This window comes from Rhinoderma darwinii, unplaced genomic scaffold, assembly GCF_050947455.1.
Source record: "Rhinoderma darwinii isolate aRhiDar2 unplaced genomic scaffold, aRhiDar2.hap1 Scaffold_104, whole genome shotgun sequence".
Lineage (NCBI taxonomy): Eukaryota > Metazoa > Chordata > Amphibia > Anura > Rhinodermatidae > Rhinoderma > Rhinoderma darwinii.
The window spans coordinates 42,150-60,433 of NW_027461923.1; the positions used below are offsets into that span (position 1 = coordinate 42,150).

General features: G+C 44.2%; 1 long non-coding RNA gene across 1 annotated transcript in view; it reads right to left on the reverse strand.

Moving 5' to 3' along the window:
* LOC142698887 (uncharacterized) overlaps positions 1-15,539 on the reverse strand; it is a 29,082-nt gene extending 13,543 nt beyond the window's left edge. Inside the window, exons 1-2 of the long non-coding RNA XR_012865828.1 lie at positions 15,260-15,539; positions 3,102-3,148 (exon numbers count right to left, since the gene is read on the reverse strand). This is a non-coding gene — a long non-coding RNA (uncharacterized LOC142698887). The remainder of the gene's footprint in view (positions 1-3,101; positions 3,149-15,259) is intronic.
* Positions 15,540-18,284: the final 2,745 nt, after the last annotated feature.

Genomic DNA, 18,284 nt, shown 5'->3' on the forward strand with positions numbered 1-18,284 from the left:
GAACCGGCGACTGTTCCCAAGTGCTTATTCTAAACCTGTATTTCAGCGTGTGCTACTGCTCATGCGCAGTCACATCGCTGTAGAAGACTGTATGTACCCGGGATCCGGCGACTGTTCCCAAGTGCTTATTCTAAACCTGTATTTCAGCGTGCGCTACTGCTCATGCGCAGTCACATGGCTGTAGAAGACGGTATGTACCCGGGAACCGGCGACTGTTCCCAAGTGCTTATTCTAAACCTGTATTTCAGCGTGCGCTACTGCTCATGCGCAGTCACATGGCTGTAGAAGACGGTATGTACCCGGGAACCGGCGACTGTTCCCAAGTGCTTATTCTAAACCTGTATTTCAGTGTGCGCTACTGCTCATGCGCAGTCACATCGCTGTAGAGGACGGTATGTACCCGGGAACTGGCGACTGTTCCCAAGTGCTTATTCTAAACCTGTATTTCAGCGTGCGCTACTGCTCATGCGCAGTCACATGGCTGTAGAAGACGGTATGTACCCGGGAACCGGCGACTGTTCCCAAGTGCTTATTCTAAACCTGTATTTCAGCGTGCGCTGCTGCACATGCGCAGTCACATGGCTGTAGAAGACGGTATGTACCCGGGAACCGGCGACTGTTCCCAAGTGCTTATTCTAAACCTGTATTTCACCGTGCGCTGCTGCACATGCGCAGTCACATGGCTGTAGAAGACGGTATGCACCCGGGAACCGGCGGTTGTTTCCGAGTGATTCTAATTTACTATTTCAGCGTCTGCTACAAGTACTAGGACTGCAGTAGCTTCGCTGTTCAAATCTTAGCCGTCACTTGGGAATTACACCTCTGAGTAATCCAGAGCTAGAAACCAGCCTGATAATTATCAGTAATTAATAATAATATTAATTACCAGTCCTCTGATTCCTCCATTGCCGCTGACTGGAGGATTCTATATTTTGCTTCTCTTCACTTATAGACATCTAGAAAAGAAAGAGGTGCTATAATACGTTCCTGGTATATGCTATAGATGTACTGGATCAGTAAAGAGATGTTAGTGTGCCTGGTTTCTCATAAAACTCAAATCATTTTTAAGGGGCAATTAAATCCGTTCTGGGGTACATTCTGCGGAGCCAAACTAGAGATCCCACCTCAAGTCTTCCTATCCAAGAGGTCGCACCGACCACCCCACCCTGACTATAAGCCACAAGTATCATGGAATTGTCTCTGACCACAGCCCCTAAATTATTCACCAATCACACCAAAGATCAGATGTCTAGAAGAAATAGCGCTCTCCTTCACATCTGTATAACAGAAAACCATTCTACAATCTATTCAGTGGACCATTTACATCTCATTTATTACATGGGCCTAAGTGTGGCCTAGAGAGCACACCAAATATCTGATATCATCATCAGGAAAAATATTACACATTCAATAGAGACCTCACATGCGCCAAGTTATGACACAAAGTGATATCACTAGTAGTGAAAATAGCCGGACACTGACTTGTGACTTCTGGCCAAATCACTAGAGAGGAAAAGAAAAGGAGACGCGTCAACTAAACTGCGCCACTCACAGCAAAAATATTAAAACCCTGCCCACACAAACCCTACAAAAATGAGCCTTATTTCAGGGGAGACTTTCATGGACACTGCTGATAACCAGAAAGATTGTGTAACATACTGACAAACAAAATATACTGGGCTCGATAACGTCATTGTCATTACACATAGGGATTTCTACATCAGGAACACCTCAAATAATGATGATATCTTGTTACTAGCCGGGATGTAAGGGGCGTCTGGCTGCAACATTTATCACCCCATTCATCGCTACCTTTAATTTGGTGGATATGACGGCAAGTAGAGTGTCCTTCCTTACCCTGCCACAAATGGAGCATTTTATAGGAGTTCTTCCCATCTTAGACATTTATGGCATACATCAGAGCTGGACCCGCCATAAATGTCTAAGATGGAAAAACCCCTTTAAGCTGCACACTCGTCTGTAAGAGATGAAACACTACTCTATGGCCAGAGGTAGACAACTGACTGTTAGAACGTCCAAATGTCCTCAAGAATATCCTCCAAGAACAAGAACTCCAGAAGAAAACTCTTCTGCAAACAGCAACCAAACCGCATCTGACCGGGGAAATCCAACTCAAAATCACTTTATTACCAGAACTGTATGAATTATTTCTATCACAGCTACTTTACTTAGTCATAATACTTTCTATAGGAATTTTATCAACATTTCGGCCCCATTCACACGGCTGTGCCCATAATCACGGCCTGTGATTGTGGGCACGGCCAGCTGCCGATGGCCGCGGGCCACAGTTTCGGGCCGTGCTCTCATACAAAGTATGGGAGCACGGCCCATAAAAAACGAAAAGTAGGACATGCTCCATAATTCACGGCACGGTTCTACGGCACAGACAGCTATCCGTAGCGATACGGAAAGGTTTCTGCGGCCAATAGAACCAGGCGGTTCTGTTTTTTTACAGTCATGTGCATGGGGCCTTAAATTGTTACTAAACATAGTGACATGTCAGAAGTTTTGATCGGTGGGAGTCCTAGCACTGAGACCCCCACTTATTGCTAAAATGAAGCAGCAGAAGCGGCAGGGTGAGCGATGTACTGCTTTGTTTCTGATCGTCTTCCCTCGGAAAGTTGAGCAAACGGTGTACAGACTCAGAGTTTACATTTAGTCCGTACAACGCTCACTCAGTTTTCCGTGGAAAGCCAATCAGAAACCATGCGGCACAGCACTCACCCAAGCGCTTCTGCCGCTTCGCTGTAGCAGTCGGGGGGGGGGTCTCAGTGCTGAGACCCCCACTGATCAAAACTTCTGCTATGTCACTTTGATATGTTAAAAGTTTAGTTACACTTTATCAGCCTCACGCAAAACTAAAAACATACCTTTACCCAACTGCCCCATGACAATCACAATACCTAAACGGCTCCAACGCCTGCCACAAAGTCCTATAAATTAATCAAATTAATCAGTTCCGCGTTTTTTTCTGCCACCCATTGATTTCAATGAGGGGTCAGAGGCGGAAACCGCTCCAGGAAAGTGATTTGGGGCATTTTTTTGGCGCTGATTCCGTTGCGGTTTCCGTGTGAACCGACCTGTGGAGCATTCACCATCTTGATTCTCTGAACTTGGAAATAGACACCTGAAAAAGAAGAAGGAGGTGTGAGAATACATTCCTGGTAAATGTTATCGATTTCCATATAATGTCGATGTCTGTAAGAAATCCATGAAATAAGATGTTACTGCAGCGTGTGATCCTACAACTACAATCTATCCGGATACTCACCAGTCGCTGATACTAATCATAAAGGGGGCAATTTATTAACACTGGTGTTTTATACACAGTCTTAATAGAAAAAAAATTGAACGTAAAGTGCGACACATTTATTAAGAGGCAAAAGCATTTTAATAAATGTGTTGCATTTTTCTGCTGGGCCGTGCGGTAAAATTGTGCAGCAATGACCACACCATGCACCATAGCATCCCTCCCACGTCTCCCATAACATAAAGAAACACATACTCACCTCACCGCTCTTCTTCTCCCCTCCATCTCGTCATCATTTCAGCGCCGCTCATACATAGTGGATGCCGAGAAGTGTCAGAGCCATATATGCAGGAGCGGATTACAATGAGGGCAATGTGGGCACTTGCCCAGGTCCCGAGGCTGAAGGGGGACCAGTTTGCCCCGGTTTTCCCGAACTGGTTGTTAAAATTACAGCTGGTTCAGAGAACCGGGGTGAAACAGGACTTTTTACCCAATTGTATCCGTGTCCTTAGGATGCAGATACAACTGATTACTATTGCACTGGCTTTTTTTTCTGTGGGCAGCATTGGGGCAATATCTACAGGGCACTCTATTTACACTGGGCAATATCTACAGGGGGCATTTTGACTGGCGCGATCTACAGGGGGCAGTGTGACTGGCACTATTTACAGAGGTTATTGTGACGGTCATTATTTACAGAGGGCATTGTGACTGGCGCTATCTACAGGGGGCATTGTCACTGGCACTATCTACAGGGGGCATTGTTAGTGTGTGTGGTGGTTTACTTTACAGTGTTTGACACAATTTAATTAATGGAGACAGCGTATGCAGGTATTATATTCAGAGGCACGGAGTATAGTACTATTATAGTCAGGGGCATGGAGTGTGGCACCATGAGAATTTTATCTTCGTTTATAGGTGCGGAAATCTGACCGGCAAACTCTGCAGAAATGGGCTGTGGCTGGGAGAAGTCATCATAGAGGTCTGGTCCCCATGGAGAAGAAAAGAGAAGAACAACGAAAAAGAATCGTCACATGTGAGTCACTCAATGTAAATGTTTATTCTCCGTGACTGATCAGTACTGTAGTCACACCCATTATCTCGCTGCAGATCATACAGTATCGTTCTCTTTTGTGAAACAACAACTTCCAGCATATCCTAACCATTGTTCTGGCTATATTGGGAGCAGAAGTTTAAGGTCAAACAAACTTATATGGCAAGGGTTAAACTGAATTTGCATATGATCTCTGTACCGAGCTGTATTTGTGCTGGTGCTATATTTATGTATTGAGCTTGGTTCTGGTGCTGTATATATGTACTGAGTTTTGTTCTGGTGCTGTATATATGTACTGAGTTTTGTTCTGGTAATGTATATATGTAGTGAGCTTGGTTCTGGTTTTGTATTTATTTATTGAGCTTAGTTGTGGCACTGTATATATGTACTGAGCTTGTTTCTGGCAGGGTATATGTACTGAGCTTGGTTCTGATTTTGTATTTATGTAATGAGCTTGGTTCTGGTGTTGTGTTGATGTACTGAGCTTGGTTCTGGAGCTGTATTTATGTACTGAGCTTGGTTTTTGTGCTGTAGTTATGTACTGAGCTTGGTTCTGGTGCTGTATTTATGTACTGAGCTTGGCTCTGTTGTATATATGTACTGAGCTTGGATCTGGGGCTGTATATTTGTACTGAGCTTGGTTCTGGTATTGTATTTATATTTAAAAGATCTCTGTACCGAGCTGTATTTTTGCTGGTGCTATATTTATGTATTGAGCTTGGTTCTGATGATGTACATATGTACTGAGGTTTGTTCTGGTCTGTATATTTGTATTGAGCTTGGTTTAGGTTTTGTACGTATGTACTGAGCTTGGTTCTGGAGCTGTATTTATGTACTGAGCTTGGTTCTGATGTTGTATTTATGTACTGAGCATGGTTCTGGAGCTGTATTTATATACTGAGCTTGGTTCTGGTACTGTATTTATGTACGGAGCTTGGTTCTGGTGCTGTATATATGTAGTGAGCGTGGTTCTGGGGCTGTATATATTTACCTTATCTTAAAGGGGTTGTCCGAGATATATTTTTATTTTAAATTTAAACACACAATGCACACATTAACTATTGAATAATATACTTACCTGTGCAATCTTGCTTCTGTTCTCCATTCTGGCAGCTCTTTTCTTCCGATCACATGTCTTCTGATGTCACGTTTTCTTCCTCCTCCACTGTCGTGTCGTATCCCGATCACATGGTCTCGCCCCAGCGAGACCTCGGATGGGATACGACACGTCACTGGAGACGTGTCGTTTCTGCGGGTGCCCGCCCATGCAGCTTTTCACTGTGAGCGTGCCTATGCGTGTTCACAGTGAAAAAAGTGAAGAGGGACGGCACCTGCGGACTAGAGAGGTACAGTGGCATCTGTACTTTTAGTTCTTCCCCTATCAAAGCCTACACATAGTAGGCTTTGATAGGGAATTATACAATACGATGCAGCACACGGGTCGCATGCATCCCTTGAGGCTGTTATCTGCGGCCCGCGGGACCGAGCAGGCCCAAGGAGGAGCCGCACTACGCTAGTATAGGCTCTGCTCTGATGTCAGGCGAGTCCCGGAGCAGAGCCTATAATAGTAAACTGTTTAACAACTGGTTCCCGACCGCTGGCTGTGTTTTTACGGCCAGCGGTCAGGGACGGGTCCTTAAAACCCGAGCCATAGACTTTCTACGGCTCGGGTTTTAACTTGCTGCCCGCGCGATCGGGCAGCTGAATGTCGGGTCTCCGGCTGTCAGTGACTGCCGGGGACCCTGAGGAGAAGATAGAAACAGCTTTCGCTGCTTCTGTCTTCTCTGATGACTTGTACACAGCGTTCAATGAACGCTGTGTATAGGAATAGAGACAGCAGCAGCAGCGGCGCTGTCTCTATTCCTCCCGGTGATCATGTGACTGGTCACATGATTGCCGGGTGCCGTTAGTGACAGACTGCTGCTGGGTCTTACTAGACCTAGCACAGCCCAGTTAGTGACTATGAGAGGGCTGATTTCCCCTGTAACTGGGGCTGTTGTGCAACTCCAGTTACAGTGGAAAAGATGGTGTAAAAGAAAGAAAAAAAATATATAAAGTTCCCCAAAGGTCTTTTTTGACCTTTGAGGGACAGACCATAATAATAAAAAAATAGTAAAGTACAAAAAAAATTAAATAATAAGTACACATAAAATACCCACCCCAAAAAAATACCGTCCCCCCCCCCCGCCAATCATTGTTGTAACGCTATCGCTGACCCAATTACCCTAATATAGACATGTAATATATTAAAATTTACGGTAGACAATGACGATCACAAAAAAAAGGTCTATTTTAGGGTAAAACTATGATATTACCAAAAAAAAAAAATAGCTGAAACGTAAAAAAGCTTATTTTTTTACTATTATTTTCAAACTTTATGAATGAAAATTCTAAAATGGCAAAAAGGTGGGTATAAAAACGATAAAAAAATAAACCTCCTTTGTCTACGGAAAAAACGTCGCAAAAATAACGTCGTTAGCCCAACAAATAAAAACGTTATAGCCATTTAACTAACACGTGCTAAAAAGGGCTAAACGGTGTCTGGTCCTGAAGGTGCAAAATAGCCCGGTCCTGAACTGGATAAGATCTTCTGGGGTCCTGTATCTAAGCCTACATTGTTAGGCTTAGATACGGGGTCTAACTAACAGTGTCACACATGGAGCCTGTATCTAAGCCTAACACAATGTAGGCTTAGATACAGGACCCCAGATGACATTCTTTTTATTCCTGTATAAGGGTATGTTCACACGGCCTATTTACGGACGTAATTCGGGCGTATTAACCCCCGAATTACGACCGAAATTACGGCTTGAAAGCGTTGGCAAAAATCTGCCCATTGAAAGCAATGGGCTGACGTTTGTCTGTTCACACGAGGCGTATATTTACGCGTCGCTGTCAAAAGACGGCGCGTAAATAGACCCCCGCGCCAAAGAAGTGTCATGTCACTTCTTCAGACGTAAATGGAGCCGTTTTCCATGGACTACATGGAAAACCAGCTACAGTTACGTCCGTAATGGACGCGGCGTTCAAGCGCCTGCACATGCCGTTACGGCTGAAATGACGGGGCTGTTTTCTCCTGAAAGTGTGCATGAGGCATAAGACGGGGCTGGACGAACACTAACCATCACTATGACCCTGTTACCCTCCGCCACCAGGGGTACTGGGAATAGCATACCTGGGTAACATCCAGTAGCTGACCATCGCTAATACTGTGGTGGCCACAGCGCTGGCTGTTATTATTAGGGCACGTTCAGACGTGGCAGAGTTTTTATGCTTCTAATGTTGTTGCAGATTTAGGGGAAAGTACGCAACGAATCTGCACCAATATTTGCAGTTTTGACAGGTAATTCAGACGTTGCAGAAAACACAGCGGACCTGCCACTGATTTCGGTTTTTGCATTGCAAAGGCTGAAATACTTTGTGCCATTCCACTTCTCGGCAACAGACAGTGCATGCTGCGGCCTGAAATTTCTGCACCGCTGCCTATCGTCCGCAGCGGAGTTCCCATCAATGTCTGAACTAACTTGCCTAAAAATGTGTAGAAGGCCTGATTCAGACCAACGTGGCGTTTTTGCGCAGGCAAAACACGTGGCATTTTGCCTGCGCAAAAGCCACTTACCTGCTCCGTGAGGCAGCGTCATATGCGTGGTTTTTGCGCAGCCGCCATCATTATGACACGCCATTTGGATGTTTGTAAACAGAAAAGCACGTGGTTCTTTTCTGTTTACATTCATCCTTTTGACAGCTGTTGTGCAAAACAGCCAGTTCGCACGGAGGTGCTTCCGTGCGGCAATGCGTGGTTTTCACGCGCCCATTGACTTCAATGGGTGCGTGATTCGCGCAAAACGCCGGAATATAGAACATGTCGTGAGTTATACGCAGCGGAATCACGCTGCACAAAAATCAATGACAGTCTGCACTATTTCCATAGACTTGCATAGGTCCGTGCCACACGTGTGAAAAACACGCGGGTTGCACGGACGTATATGGCGTTCGTGTAAATCCGCCCTTAGGTAGACAGCGCCACTATGATTCCGGTCCACAACGGATTGCTTCATGTCTCTGCCTAGGTCTATGTCCAAGCAAAGCGTGCAGGAGCGGAATCCCCGACCATAGTGGGATTCCACTACTCCGATAAGTTACAATAGCGCTAGGTACAGGTGGGGGAGGGGTAGTGTGTCATCTATGTAATAAAATGACTCCTCTTCACAACACAAAGTGCAGGAGGAGGAATGGTACATGAAGTACAATAACGGAGGCAGCATTAGGCTAAGTTCACACAGAGTATTTTGACGAGTTTTTTTAAGCGGAAACAGCGTTGCAAAACTCGTCAAAAACGGCCCGAAAATGCGTACCATTGATTTCAATGGGAGGCGTCGGCGTCTTTTTCCCGCGAGCAGTAAAACTGCCTTGCGGGAAAAAGAAGCGACATGCTCTATCTTCGGGCGTTTACGCCTCTGACCTCCCATTGACTTCAATGGGAGGCAGAGAAAGCGTATTTCGCGTTGTTTTATGCCCGCGGCGCTCAATTGCCGCGGGCGAAAAACGCCACAAAAAACAGATGCAAAAAACAACGCCAAAAAGGCTACGATAAACGCCGCGAAAAACATTGCAAATAAAGCCGCGAAAAAAGCCGCAAACAAAGAGGCAAAGAACGCCACAAAAAACGACAGGGAAAACGCCACGAAAGACGCAACGAAAAACCCAGAAAAAAAAACCCGCAAACAACGACGCAAAAAAAGACGCGAAAAACGACGCAAAAAAGGCTACGATAAACGCCACGGAAAACGCTGCGAAAAAGCCGCAAAAAAAGCCGCAAACAAAGAGGCAAAGAACGCCACGAAAAACAACTGGGAAAACGCCACGAAAGATGCAACGAAAAAAGCAGCAAAAATAGCCGCAAACAACGACACAAAAAAAGAAACGATAAACGACGCGAAAAAGGCTACGATAAACGCAACGGAAAACACAGCAAAAAACAAAAAAATACGCAAACAAACAAGCAAAAAACGCCAAGATAAACTAAGCGAAAAACGCCCCGAACAAAGCGGCAAACAAAAACGCAAACAAAGCCGCAAACAGCGGGAAAAATGACGCAAAAATCAACGTGCAGGGAGAGGTAAATCTGCCGCCAACTTCAAGACGGAATTTTGAGGCAGATATTCTTCCTGCAAAAAAACTGTGTGTGAACATGGCCTTAGTGGAGAGAGACATGAGATAGAAGAGGGTGGACGAGGGTGAGGGAGACACGAAGAGGTTTATAGACCTGAAAAGAGAAAGAAAACATCAATGTGAAAACATAATGGGGGGAGAACGGTCACCATCCTTCAAGAATGTCAGCAAGAAGACAAGTCCAGTGAAGGATGTCAGCGGGGAGGAGCAGGGACAGCTCACGTGAACTCTTGGAAGGTACGTGCACGCTCATTGCAGCCTGCAAGGAGCGTGCACGGGAAAGATCAACAAACCAGAGCTGAACTGCATGTAAACAAGCTGTGCTAAACTCAAAGCAGAAATGTGCTAAGTAGAAGTTTTTTTTAAAATAATGCTTTATTTAGGTTGTCTGTATAAGGGGTAATGTATGACACAGTTTTTGAAAAAATTTTGGTATCTCGGACAACCCCTTTAAAGAGGCTCTGTCACCAGATTTTGCAGCCCCTATCTGCTATTGCAGCAGATAGGCGCTGCAATGTAGATTACAGTAACGTTTTTTATTTTTAAAAAACGAGCATTTTTGGCCAAGTTATGACCATTTTTGTATTTATGCAAATGAGGCTTTCTAAAGTACAACTGGGCGTGTTTACAGTAAAAGTACAACTGGGCGTGTTTACAGTAAAAGTACATCTGGGCGTGTATTATGTGTGTACATCGGGGCGTTTTTACTTCTTTTACTAGCTGGGCGTTGTGTATAGAAGTGAATGATGCTGACGAATCAGCATCATCCACTTCTCTTCGTTACCACCCAGCTTCTGGCAGTGCAGACACACAGCGTGTTCTCGAGAGATCACGCTGTGTCGTCACTCACTTCCTGCCCCAGGTCCTGCATCGTGTCGGCCACATCGGCACCAGAGGCTACAGTTGATTCTGCAGCAGCATCAGCGTTTGCAGGTAAGTAGCTACATCGACTTACCTGCAAACGCCGATGCTGCTGCAGAATCAACTGTAGCCAGTGGCGTAGCTATAGGGGTCGCAGCGGTCGCAATTGCGACCGGGCCCTGAAGCCTGGGGGGCCCACGGCCCCCCCCACCACATTTTCGTGAGGTTACTTATGTAAAAACGCTGCATAAGCAGCATTAAAGTTGGACAGATGCCGTTTGCTAAAGGACCTTTAATGATGTCATGCCCATGTGACCTGATTCGCCTTTGAGGAACAGAAGCCACGCCCACCGATCAGGTCCTTCTATCACAGTATAGCAGCAGCAGAGTCGGCAGAAGAGAAGGCACGTCCACCTCTCAGGTCCTGGTGAGCGCTTTCTTAACCCCCTCTCTCCCTGCATCCCCCATTGTCTCTTCTTTACTTGTCTCTCCTGACCCCAACTCCTGTAGGGTTAGTTACATTTTTTAATTCACCATGCGTTTTGCTGCGATTTTCGTAATCGCGGCAAAAATGGCGCGGTTTTGCCGCGATTTTCGTAATCGCGGCAAAAATGGCGCGGTTTTGCCGCGATTATGAAATTTGCAGCAAACCACACCATTCATATTAGTACCCTATCTCCTACATAAGGAGATTGGCGCTATAATGTAGGTGACAGTAATGCTTTTTATTTAGAAAAACTATCTATTTTAAACCACTTTATGAGTGATTTTTAGCTTTATGCTAATAAGTTTCTTAATACCCAAGTGGGCGTGTTTTACTTTAGACCAAGTGGGCGTTGTACAGAGGAGTGCATGATGCTGACCAATCGGCATCATGCACTCCTCTCCATTCATTTACACTGCACTAGCGATATAGATATATCACTATGTGCAGCTACATACACAAGCCCTAACATTACTAGTGTCCTGATAATGAATATACATGACCATCCAGCCTGCACGTCATGTGTACTCAGAATCCTGACACTTCTGAATCTTTTCTGTGAGATTTCCAGCAAGGGAAACGAAATCTCGTTTACCTCGTAATCTCGCGAGATTTCGTATCCGTTGCTGGAATCTCACAGAAAAGACTCAGAAGTGTCAGGATTCTGAGTACACATGACGTCCAGGCTGGATGGTCATGTGTATTCATTATCAGGCCACTGTAGTAATGTTAGGGTTTGTGTATGTAGCTGCACATAGTGATATAACTATATCGCTAGCGCAGTGTAAATGAATGGAGAGGAGTGCATGATGCTGATTGGTCAGCGTCATGCACTCCTCTGTACAACGCCCACTTGGTCTAAAGTAAAAACACGCCCACTTGGGCATTAAGAAAGCTCATTAGCATAAACCAAAATCGCTAATAAAGTTGTAAAAATAGATTGTTTTTTTAAATAAAAAGCACTGCTGTCACCTACATTACAGCGCCGATCTCCTTATGTAGGAGATAGGGCACTTATAATGTGGTGACAGAGTCTCTTTAACTACGCCCCTGAGACCCAACAATTGAGCTGAAAGCTGTGGGCCATCAGCCATTAACTGGGGGGGGGGGGGGCCCATGAAGGACTTTTGCATCGGGGCCCATGAGCCTTTAGCTACGCCCCTGACTGTAGCCTCTGGTGCCGATGTGTCCTCGCTCGTCCAACACGATGCAGGACCTGGGGCAGGAAGTGAGTGACGTCACAGCGTGATCTCTCGAGAACACGCTGTGTCTGCACTGCCAGAAGCTGGGTGTTGTGAAGAGAAGTGGATGATACTTCTATACACAACGCCCAGCTAGTAAAAGTAGTAAACACGCCCCGATGTAACACACATAATACACGCCCAGATGTAACACACAATACACGTTGGACTTTTACTTTAAACACGCCCAGTTGGACTTTAGAAAGCCTCATTTGCATAAATACAAAAATGGTCATAACTTGGCCAAAAATGCTCGTTTTTAAAAATAAAAACGTTACTCTTATCTACATTGCAGCGCCGATCTGCTGCAATAGCAGATAGGGGTTGTAAAATCTGGTGACAGAGCCTCTTTATGGTAAAAGTAGATGTTAAATCTACTTTTACCTTAAGAGAAGGTAAGTGTGTACAGTAAAAACTAAACCCAAAAAACATGGAGGAAGCTCAGTTTTCTCAAATTCAACCATTACATGGTACTTTAAATGGTGCCTAAAAAACGACAACTCCTCTCGCAAAAAATAATCCTTCACACACCACTCCATTGACGTAAAAATAAAAAAGTTATGACTCTAGGAAGGCGAGTGACAAATGAAAAATGGCTTGTATAACCTCTTCAGGCCGACGCCATTTTAATAGAGTTTGAGGGCTTCTTTTTTACGGGAGGCGTCGTAGTTTCTATTAGTAGCATCTAAAGTACCATACAATTCACTGGTAAACGGAAAAAAAATTATTTGCGTGCTGAAATTGGAAAAAACTGCGATCCCTTCATGGCTTTTTGGGTTTCGTTCTTACAGATTTCACCGTGCGGTAAAAATGAAAACGGAACTACATGCTGTGGCTCAATACGATTGCGGAGATACCAATTTATATAGGTTTTCTTAAATTACACTACTTTCAAAGAAAAAAAACTTTTTGGTCAATTTTTTTTATTGGTGTAGCCACATTCTAAGAGCCATACGGTTTTTATTTTTTCATCGATTGAGCGGTGTGATGCGTATTTTTTGTGGGACGAGCTCTAGTTTTTATAGGTACCATTTTTTGGTACATGCAATTTTTTGATCACTTTTTATTACATTTTTTTTAAGAGCTAAGTTGACCAAAAAACAGCAATTTTGGGGTTTTCAATATTTTTGGGTTCACCATGCGCGTTAAATAACGCTATATTTGAATAGTTCAGAAACAGCTATACCAATTTTGTTAACTTTTTTTTATTTTTTACATTACTTTAGAGGAAAACTGGGAAAAGGTGTTTTTTTTTAACTTTTAATTTGTTTTTTTTTCCTTACTAAAAACTATATTTCCCTTTTTTTTGCTAGGGGACATGAACCAGCGATTGTTAGATCGCTGGTACAATACACTGCAGTACTAATGTATTGCAGTATATTGTCATTTCCACAGGCTTCTGTTAAAGTGCAGCTAAACGTTTAACAAACTTCTGACATGTCATAGTGACATGTCAGAAGTTTTGATTGGTGGAGGTCCAAGCACCGAGACCCCACCTATCGCTAAAAGTACGGAGCTGAAGCGCTCGGTACGGGCTCTTAGACTTTCTCCGATACATTGGTTTCCGGAAAAAGCCGAACAGACTCGAAGCGGCTGAGCGCTCACACGAGAACTTCAGCTGCTTCATTCTAGCGATTAGTGGGGGTCTCAGTGCTCGGACCCCCACCAATCAAAACCTCTGACATGTCACTATGACATGTCAGAAGTTTCTTAAACGTTTAGCTACACTTTAAACCCTGCCACATGCAGGGCTTAGGAGAGGCAGAGTGAAGGCAGTCTTGGGGGCCTTCATTAGGCCCTGGGCTGCCATGACAACCATAGTGACCCTGCGATCTCATTGCGGGTGGGGGTGACGAGCTGTCAGAGGGGACCGCCCCCTCTTTTTAACACCTCAGATACTGCCGTCGCGATTGACCACAGCATTTGAGGGATTAAACAGCCAGAAATCAGCGCGATCACTGTTTCTGGCTGTTAGTCCCGGATGTCATCTGTAATACACAGCTGACAGCCGCAGCGTATGGTGCACGCACAGCGCGTGAGCGCTCCATACATCACCCCTCGCGCTATGACATATCTGACACAACATTTTGCGGGAAGCAGTTAAGGGGTTGAACAACAGGAACTGGTTCTTTAAGGTTATATTCACGCACAGAAGATGATTTTTTCCGGAAAACCCAAACAATTTAAAGCTCCTGACCTCTTTAGGGTCCCAATGTATTCTGCTTTCTCTCTTCTGTAATGGCTCATTCTGCTTTTACAGAAAATTCTAAACTGTGCCAGATCTGCGAGGTCCAGCGCGGGCCTCTACCTTGCTATGCCCCATGGAGTGAAATATACGTTAGCGAGGAGCTGGCGTAGATTTCCACTATAATTTATGCCACTTTTCTGGGAGAATCATAATAAATTTGTTGGCTCAGTGGCCACGCCCCCTTCCCCTCGACCACGCCCCATTTCTACAAAAGTGTGGAAAGTGGCGCAAAAATTGCAATTTGCATCAAAAATGCGACTTTTAATCCCTTTTGCGACTTTTCTACGCCTGGTGTAGAAGAGTTGATAAATGAGTTGATAATGCACATACATAGAGGGACATATTTAGACAAACAGGCAAATAAATATATATATATATATATATATATATATATATATATATATACACACATTCTGGAATATATACACACACACAGACACACACAGACAGACACACACACACACACACACACACACACACACACACAGGAACATAGATACTGCACATACATAGAGGGACATATTTAGACAAACAGGCAAATATATATATATATATATATATATACACATTCTGGAATATATACACACACACAGGAACATATATACAAACACAAACACACATTCACATACATACCCATATATACACTGTGCAGATAATGTAGTAGATGTCACCTGCAGTCCTATGTAACACTACAGATAACACAGTGATAACTCTCTGATTACAGATAATGTAGTAGATGTCACCTGCAGTCCTATGTAACACCACAGATATCACACTCTGATAACTATACCCACACATATATACACACAGAGGCACACATATATACACACTAACATAGAGACATATATACACATATATACACACACACACATACTGGAACATATACACACACGAACACAGAGACACATACACACACATAGACACTTACATCTCTTCTTGCTGACAGGATCACAGGTTTCTTGCAGGACGGGCTGTGACGGAGCTTCCTCCTCTGCTCTTGTTTCCTCCGTGTGTGTAACGAGGAGGAGAGGACAGAATAGGGGCAGAGCCCAGTGTTGCCCCCTACATGCTGGGAGGGTGCAGCGCCCCGTGCACTCGTACAGGTCACACACACCTAAGACCGTCCCTAAACATCGTCTCTTACACAGATCTCAAGTCTCTCACTGTCTATTATCCGCTCAACTGACACCTGCAGTTCTATGGAGACGGCTGGTGCAGAGGAGCTCTGAGGATGGGATCATTCAAAGCGTCCAATCAGAAGCTGCCAACTGGTTTGTACCACTAGGTAAACTACAAGGGTAGGCTCGGACCAAACCAATGACAGTTTTTGTGTTTGTTTTAATAAAGCAACAAGCGGTTATATGTTATACATTTTATATATATATATATATATATCCAAAAAAGAGAACCTGAAGCAGCACTCAAATAAAGTGAATTTATTCATCCAACATGGAACCACAACGTTTCACCTCCTCTATGAAGGCATTTTCAAGTCACTTTATTTGAGTGCTGCTTCAAGTTCTCTTTTTTGGATATCTAACACATAAGGAGAGGTCACTCCTTTATTTTTGAAGCTTTGCACCAGCCTAGTCAGGCATTTGTTCACAGTGCTGCTCCAATCCTCTGCTTTTATATATATATATATATATATATATATATACACACACACACACACACACACACACACACACACACACACACACGTATGGAAAGGAAATGATTTATTCCATCTCAAACAGAAAAATATTGACATTACAGATTTAGGCCCCATGCACATGACCGTAAAAACTCCCGTAATTACGGGCCCATAGACTTCTATTGGTCACGGGTACCTCCCCGTATGCTTACGGGAAGGTGCCCGTGCTGTTGAAAAAGATAGAACATGTCCTATTTCAGACCGTAATTACGGCACGGGCAGCCAATAGAAGTCTATGGGGCTCCCGTAATTACGGGTGACTACGTGTGTGCACCCGTAAGTACGGGAGCGTTGCTAGGCGACATCAGTAAATAGTCACTGTCCAGGGTGCTGAAAGAGTTAAACGATCGGCAGTAACTGTTTCAGCACCCTGGACAGTTGCTACCGATCACAATATAGATAAAGCTGTAAAAAAAAAAAAGACGTTCATACTTACCCAGAACTCCCTGCTTCTTCCTCCAGTCCGGCCTCCTGGGATGACGTTACAGCCCATGTAACCGCTGCAGCCAATCACAGGCCAATCACTGGCTGCAGTGGTCACATGGACTGCCGCGGCATCCAGGGAGGTCGGACTGGATGTCAAGAAAGGGACGCATCACCAAGACAACGGCCGGGTAAGTATGAATTTCTTTTACTTTTATTACGGAAAGGGCTGTCCCTTCTCTCTATCCTGCACTGATAGAGAGAAGGGGCTGCCGATTAGTGCAGTGCAATTTTGCAGCCAAAAACGTGCCTGTAAATACGGGTGGAATACGGGTCGAATACGTGTGACCAAGGACCCGTATTTATGCCAGTATTTACGGGTGGACAAAAATACGGTCATGTGCATGGGGCCTTATGGGGTGATTTGGTTTCTTTGAAACGGCAGCGCTTTAAGTCTTTTTATTTATGTCAGCGAGTTAATTGTAAAGATAAAGATTCGCCCAATATCCACGTTTTAATGTTCTGTTAGTGTCTTCATCATACTGGACGGGCGAGATAATGTGATTGATAGAAGATAAGCGGCGGTTTCCCTATTTATGGCGGTATCACAACAGTAACCACATTGGCCTCTCACATTATTAATGAATTGCTGCGAGGCCTCCCCTCCTGAATAGTGAATGTATGTAACGTATAGGGTAAGGGCACACAGGGGGGATACGCTGCGTAAAAGTACACAGCGTATCCGCCATGGGAGCCACAGGAAATTTAGCCAGAAAAAATGCACAGAATTGTGGTGCAGTTTTTCGTTTGGAATCTCCACTGCGGAAATACTGCTAGAAAAATAAACACTTTTTTCGGATTCGTGATTTTTTCAGGCGGAATCGCAGCTTTTCCATTGCAAAAATCACAACATTTGCCTATTTGTTGCGAGTTTTACCCCCCATTAAATTCAATGGAAAAAACCTGAAAGAGAAGAGCAGCGATTCCGCAGCATAAAGTGACAGGCTGCAGATTAAAAAAACGCACCGCAGGTCAATTTCTGAAACGGTTTCTCAGCATATTTGTTCAAATTTCATCCACTCTGCGGTTACTATAATACGCAATTAAATCAGTTTTCGAAAATCAACAGTGTTTACGCTGAGGGTATGTTCACACGCTAAAGTAAAATCAGCTGTAAAATGCGGATGTTAAAACGGCCTCTGATTTTCAGCTGCTTCTTAAGCATCAAACATTTTTGATGTGTTTTTTTTTTAAGCTGTTTTTTTATTGACACAATGAAAAACGGCTCCAAAAAGGACTCAAGAAGTGACATGAACTTTTTATTTCACGAAGCGTTTTTTTTACTACAGGGTGTAATCAGGAGCGTAGCTGGGGATGGCAGGGGGGGGGGGGGGCATGTGCCCGGCCATCAATAGCGGATTATCATGGTACATTGTAGTTTTGTCGCGATTTTGCCGCAAATCGCAGCAAAAAAACGCGATAAAACTGCATTGTGTATGTCCTGCAAAAGGACCTTTAGACATAAGGTCACATGACCTCATCTCTGAAGTTCTTACTATTGAGTAGAGACCTGCTGGTCACATGACCTCATCTCTGAAGTTCTTACTATTGCTTAGAGACCTGCTGGTCACATGACCTCACCTCTGAAGTTCTTACTATTGAGTAGAGACCTGCTGGTCACATGACCTCATCTCTGAAGTTCTTACTATTGCTTAGAGACCTGCTGGTCACATGACCTCACCTCTGAAGTTCTTACTATTGAGTAGAGACCTGCTGGTCACATGACCTCATCTCTGAAGTTCTTACTATTGCTTAGAGACCTGCTGGTCACATG